We start from the raw sequence: 6,682 nt of genomic DNA, 5'->3' as shown, positions 1-6,682 counted from the left end.
TCGCGGAAGGGTTGGGTGTCCAGGTAATGAAAAACCCATCCCTCAGTCTGAGCTCCATCGAGATCGCAATTTTCCCCGCCATCGGGCATGAGGGTGGTAATATTATCTTATGCCTTTGTCATTAAGGGAATTCCTCATCCTCTCGTGAGCCACTCCCCTTCTAAGGAAAAAAGAAGTAGCGGGTTGTGTCTTTGTTCCTCCCTTTGGATTATGGGTTTTTTGTGGGACTTGTGTCATTTCTTTGTTTCGTGGTGTGCGATTTGTGAACGTCCCTCTCTCTAGTGGCCTTGCACCATCGATGTATTTGTGGCCTGCGACTTTCTCCAGCGTTGAGTGTCGGCCCGTGACAACTCCTCTTTGGAGATTTATTATTTGACCCTCATTGACTTTCTCGCTGGAATGGTTGTTGGGTGTTTTGTACACGGAGGGGTGCAATAGTGGGGTGGGTTTGTGTTATTGGAAGCAGTCTATTTTTCATTTGAAGCCTTGTGCCATTGGGTTGGGGGGCTGTTTGCCTCTCAGTGACATACTCCAAACACTGGTCTCAGCGTGGCCCTTGTCTTTTCTATTGGTCAATTTTAGGTTGTGATTTATTTGCTTGGTTGTTTGCTATGTTGTAAAGCTAGAAAGGGTGTTGTGCTGAATGCATGTGGGAGGGTGCGAAGAGGTGGGATGCCTTTTTGATTGGGTGACTTGTTTTATTTCTTTTTGGTTAGCAGACATCTACTCGGCATGTTGTTGAGCTTCTCTCTTTTCTTGGGATCTTCGTTTCTTTGGTGTTTTTTTCTTCCATTCTTCCTTTCGGCCCCAACTTTACGGAGGAGAGGTGGGATTATTGTGGATTGGTGTTCGAGAAGGACGAAAAGCAATGCGAGTTCCCAAAGTGGCCACCCTAGTCCTTCTCGATAGCCGTCCCATGTAGTTCCCCCCTTTTTCCGAAGGCGCGGGGTTTGGGAAGCTTTTTCTCTATTTGAGCCTCCCCTTGTGAGTCGGTATCCACGTTTGATATCTCTTTCTTTCCTGTTGTTTTCTTCCCTTCTTGCTTTTGGCACCTTAGCTTTACGGAAAAAAGGTGGGATTGTTGTGGATTGGTGTTCAGGAAGGACTAAAAGCAGTGTGAGTTTCGAGGGTGGCCACCCTAGTCCTTCTCGATCACTGTCCCCAGCAGTTCCCCCCTTTTTTCGAATGCACGGGGTTGGGAAGCTTGTTCTCTATTTGAGCCTCCCCTGTGAGCTGGTAGACGCGTTTGATATCTCTCTTTCTTTCATGTTGTTTTCTTCCCTTCTTCCATTTGCCCCCTAGCTTTACAGAGAAAAGTTGGGATTGTTGTGGATTGGTGTTCGGCAAGGACGAAAAGCAGTGCAAGTTCCTAGGGTGGCCACCCTAGTCCTTCTTGATCGCCATCCCCTGCAGTTCCCCCCTTTTTGCAAAGGCATGAGGTTGGGGAAGCTTGTTCTCTGTTTGAATCCTCCCCTTGTGAGCCAGTAGCCACGGTTGATATATCCCTTTCTCTCTTGTTGTTTTCTTCCCTTCTTCCTCGTGGCCCCTAGCATTACGGAGAAAAGGTGGGATTGTTGTGGATTGGTGTTCCAAAAGGACGAAATGCAGTGTGAGCTCCCGGGGTGGCCACCCTAGTCCATCTCGATCATCGTCCGCTTCAATTGCCCCCTTTTGCCAAAGGCACGGGGCTTGGAAGGCTTTTTCTTTGTTTTCTACCCTTTTCTTCCTTTCGGTCCCTACCTTTACAGAGAAAAGGGGAATTGTTGTGGGCTGGTATTGGGGAAGGGCTAAAATTTGTGTGAGCTCCGAGGGTGGCCACCCTAGTCCTTCTTGATCGTTGTTCCATGCATTTCCCCCCTTTTTGCGAGGGCGTGGGGCTGGGGGAGATTGTCCTTTGTTCGAGCCTCCACATGTGAGGGGATTATACACCTTTGTTTCTCTTTCTCTCATGCGTTTTTCCTCCTTTTGCCCCTTGGCCTTACATTTTTTGTGGGGTGTGCCCCTATTCAGTTTTGTGGCCGATTTTTCGGTAATACGTGGAAATGACTCTCGGCAATGGATATCTCAGCTCTTGTTGCGATGAAGAACGTAGCAAAATGGGATACTTAGTGTGAATTGCAGAATCCCATGAATCATCGAGTTTTTGAATGCAATTTGCGTCGGAGGCCTCGGTTGAGGGCACGTTTGTCTTGGCATCGCATCCCATTCAAACGCGCTCCCTACAATATGCTAGGGACCAGCGGAGCTGGTCATCCGTACCCCATGCGGTGCGGTCGGCTGAAATACCTCAAGCAATGTTTTGTGGCATGCGTCAATGAGCAGTGATCTTGTCCCCTTGGATGGGCAGTCAGCATTAGCTGATGTGGGCTTTGTGTGGCATCGCTCGAACTTGCTTTACTCTCTCTTGTCCTCCTATGGGGTAGGGCAGATTTAGCTCCAACTTTGCGACCTCAGCTCAGGCAAGAACACCCACTGAGTTTAAGAATATAATTAAGCGGAGGAAAAGAAACTTACAAGGATTCCCCTAGTAGCGACAAGCGAACCAAGAAGAGCCCAGCATGAAAATCGGGCGGCTCAGCCGCCTGAATTGTAGTCTATAGAAGCGTCCTCAGCAGCAGACCTGGGCCAAGTCCTTTGGAAGGGGGCGCCTGAGAGGGTGACAACCCCGTTGGCCCGGGACCCTGCCGCTTCACAAGGCATTGTCAGTGAGTCAGGTTGTGTGGGAATGCAGCCTTAATTGGGTGGTAAATTTTTTCCAAGGGTAAATACGGGCGAGAGACCGATAGCGAACAAGTACCACGAGGGAAATATGAAAAGGAATTTGAAAAGAGAGTTAAAGAGTGCTTGAAATTGACGGGAGGGAAGTGGATGGAGGCTGTTGATGCGTATCGGTCGGATGTGGAATGGCTTAGGCTAGTCCGCCGCTCGACTTGAGGTGCAAACCAACATGGGCTTCTGCATTGTCACAAGCGTGGGTGGATTACTGCCTGTCGGTTTGACACTGCGGTGGTCAAGGAACGAAGCGTGTGCCCTGTGGCGCGTCGTGTGCACCTATGCGCTCGTGGTGTTGGTAGGGGGGCTTTCCATTCGACCTGTCTTGAAACACGGACAAAGGATTCTAACATGTGTGCGAGTCGGCGGGTTTGAAAACTTGCGAGGTGCAAGGAAGCTGACAGGAAAGATCCCCTCTCCGGGGGGCTGCATCATCGACCAACCTTGAGCTTATGCGAAGGGTTTGAGTGCAAGCACACCTGTTGGAACCTGAAAGATGGTGAACTATGCCTGAGCAGGATGAAGCCAGAGGAAACTCTGGTGGAGATTCGTAGTGATACTGACGTGAAAATCGTTCATCTGACTTGGGTATAGGGGCGAAAGACTAATCGAACCATCTAGTCGCTAGTTTCCTCTGAAGTTTCCCTAAGGATAGTTGGAGCGCACGCTTGAGTTTTATCGGGTAAAGCAAATGATTAGAGGCATCGAGGGCGTAATGCCCTCGACCTATTCTCAAAATTTAAATAGGTAAGAGGGTGCAGCTGCTCCATTGAGCCACGTCGTGGAATCGAGAGCTCCAAGTGGGCCATTTTTGGTAAGCAGAACTCGCGATGCGGGATGAACTGAAAGTCAAGTTACAGTGCCGAATTGCGCACTAACCTAGATCCCACTAAGGGTGTTGGTTGATTAAGACAGCAGGACGGTGGTCATGGAAGTCGAAATCCACTAAGGAGTGTGTAACAACTCACCTGCCAAATCAAATAGCCCCGAAAATGGATGGCGCTGAAGCGCGCAACCTATACTCGACCGTTGGAGAAATTTCCTGGCTCCGATAAGTAGGAGGATGCAGGGGTTGTTGAGAAACCTCAGGCGTGAGCTTGGGTGGATCGGCCCCCAATGCAGATCTTGGTGGTAGTAGCAAATATTCAAATGAGAACTTTGAAGACTGAAGTGGGGAAAGGTTCCATGTGAATAGCACTTGGACATGGGTTAGTTGATCCTAAGAGATGGGGAAGCCTTGTATCAAGGGTGCACTCTGCACGAGCATTGAAATGGAATCAGGTTAATATTCCTGAACTGGGACATGGCAGTGGGTGGCAACGTTAGGAAATCTGGAGACGTTATCAGGGGCCTCGGGAAGAGTTATCTTTTCTTTTGAACAAATTTCCACCCTGGAATCAGTTCACCCAGAGATAGGGTCCAGCAGCTGGAAGAGCACCACACATCTTGTGGTGTCTGATGCGCCCTCGGTGGCCCTTGAAAATCTGGAGGACCGTGTACCGTTCATGCCCAGTCGTACTCATAATCACATCAGGTATCCAAGGTGAACAACCTCTGGTCAATAGAACAATGTAGGTAAGGGAAGTCAGCAAAATGGATCTGTAACTTTGGGAAAAGGATTGGCTCTAAGGGTTGGGCCTAGAGGTCTGCGCCCTCAACTCATGGGCTGTCAGCAGTTTGCCCGAGCTGCTCTCACGGTGAGGGCGGGCAGTCACATGCCGATTGGGCTACGGGCGTAGAATGCCCCCTGTCGGGGGCTTTTCCCTAGGCGTCGAATAGTCGACTCAGAACTGGTACAGACAAGGGGAATCCATTGTTTAATTAAAAAAAAACATTGCGATGGTCCCTACGGATGCTGACAGAATGTGATTTCTGCCTAGTGCTCTGAATGTCAAAGTGAAGAAATTCAACCAAGCACGAGTAAATGACGGGAGTAACTATGACTCTCCTAAGGTAGCCAAATTCCTCGTCATCTAATTAGTGACACGCATGAATGGATTAACGAGATTCCCACTGTCCCTATATACTATCTAGCGAAACCATAACCAAGGGAATGGGCTTGGCAGAATCAGCGGGGAAAGAAGACCCTGTTGAGCTTGACTCTAGTCCGACTTTGTGAAATGACTTGAGAAGTGTAGAATAAGTGGGAGCCATTTTCGGAGCAAGTGAAATACCACTACTTTTAATGTTATTTTACTTATTCCGTGGGGCTGAGACGGGGCACTGCCCCTGTTTTTGGCCTTAAGGCACGTTTCGGCGGGTCGATCCGGGCAGAAGACATTGTTAGGTGGGCAGTTTGGCTGGGGCGGCACATCTTTTAAAAGATAACGCAAGTTTCTTAAGATGAGCTCAATGAGAACAGAAATCTCATGTGGAACAAAAGGGTAAAAGCTCATTTGATTTTGATTTTCAGTACGAATACAAACCATGAAAGCATGGCCTATCGATCCTTTAGATTTTGGAATTTGAAGTTAGAGGTGTCAGAAAAGTTACCACAGGGATAACTGGCTTGTGGCAGCCAAGCGTTCATAGCGACATTGCTTTTTGATCCTTCGATGTTGGCTCTTCCTATCATTGTGAAGCAGAATTCACCAAGTGTTGGATTGTTCACCCACCAATAGGGAACGTGAGCTGGGTTTAGACTGTCATGAGACAGGTTAGTTTTACCCTACTGATGAACCGCATCGCAATAGTAATTCAACTTAGTATGAGAGGAATTATTGATTCACACAATTGGTCATCGCGCTTGGTTGAAAATCCAGTGGCGCAAAGCTACCATGTGTCGAATTATGACTGAATGCCTCTAAGTTAGAATCCACGCCAGAAGCGATGCATGTCACTCTTCGACTGTATCTCGACCTGTAGTAGGGGCATCACTTTTTCGCCCCCGGGGGTTTGTGTCATTTTCAAACCATGACCGTGAAGCATCTCGATTGGGGTAGCTTTGAAGTTCAATTCCAAACAGTTGTTGAGAAGAATCCTTTGCAGACGAGTTAAAATATGCGACGGGGTATTGTAAGTGGCAGAGTAGCATTGCTACCATGATCCACTGAGATTTAGCACTTCGTCGCCTCGATTCGGAGTTTCTCTCTTGTCACAAACAAAATCCGGGCAACCCTCTCGCGCCTCTGCCTCTTTCTCCAGACGACAATTTTTCATTGCTTGGGGGCGGGAAATTTGGGGTTTCCACGCTGCGACGAAAAAGGCGCTGAAGCCCGGGAAAACTAGGGTTTCCATGTTGCGCCCCGATGCCCAAAATTTGAGGTTTCCATGCCGCACCCTGGCGCCCATCCACCCAGCACCTAAAATTTGGGGTTTCCACCAGGCATCTAAAATTCGCGGCCTCCATGTCGTGCTAAAAATTTGGGGTTTCCATCCGATGCCTAAAATTTGGGGGTTCCGCCCACCATAGAAAAAAAATTGGGGTTTCCATGTCACACCTAAAATTTGGGGTTTCCGCCCGGCGCAAATTTTTTTGCGGTTTACAAGTCGCGCCCAAGCCTGGGGAAACTTGGGGTTTCCATGTCAGGCCTCGGCGCCCAAGCCGGGGGAAACTTGGTGTTTCCATGTCGCACCCCGACCAAAACTGGCGGCGCCCAAGCCTAGGGAAACTTGGGGTTTCCGAGTCGCACCCCGATGCCCAAGCTTGGGGAAACTTGGGGTTTCCGAGTCGCACCCCGATGCCCAAGCTTGGGGAAACTTGGGGTTTCCGAGTCGCGCCATGACCGAAACCAGCGTCGCCCAAGCCTGCGGAAACTAGGGGTTTCCAAGTCACGCCCTGGCACCCAGGCCTGGGGAAACTTGCGGTTTCCATGTCGCGCCATGACCGAAGCCGGTGGTGCCCAAGCCCGCGGAGACTCGGGGTTTTCCATGTCGCGCATTGGTGCCCAAGCCTGGGAAACTTGGGGTT

At 49.5% G+C, this 6,682-nt stretch overlaps 2 non-coding genes across 2 annotated transcripts; both read left to right on the top strand.

The window, feature by feature from the left end:
- The first annotated feature begins 2,044 nt into the window (after positions 1–2,044).
- On the top strand, positions 2,045–2,198 carry LOC149195145 (5.8S ribosomal RNA). Its single transcript, XR_016255312.1, has one exon. It is a non-coding gene; the product is annotated as a 5.8S ribosomal RNA (ribosomal RNA).
- A 247-nt stretch (positions 2,199–2,445) lies between these two features.
- LOC149195144 (25S ribosomal RNA) lies at positions 2,446–5,853 on the top strand. The gene has a single exon (XR_016255560.1). It is a non-coding gene; the product is annotated as a 25S ribosomal RNA (ribosomal RNA).
- The last annotated feature ends 829 nt before the right edge of the window (positions 5,854–6,682 follow it).

Source organism: Pinus tabuliformis, chromosome 2_2 (genome assembly GCF_031772625.1).
Source record: "Pinus tabuliformis cultivar Carrire ecotype Pingquan chromosome 2_2, CPIR1, whole genome shotgun sequence".
Taxonomy (NCBI): Eukaryota; Viridiplantae; Streptophyta; class Pinopsida; order Pinales; family Pinaceae; genus Pinus; species Pinus tabuliformis.
The sequence above is the reverse complement of the archived record's forward strand: the minus strand, read 5'-3'. Positions and strand labels throughout refer to the sequence as shown.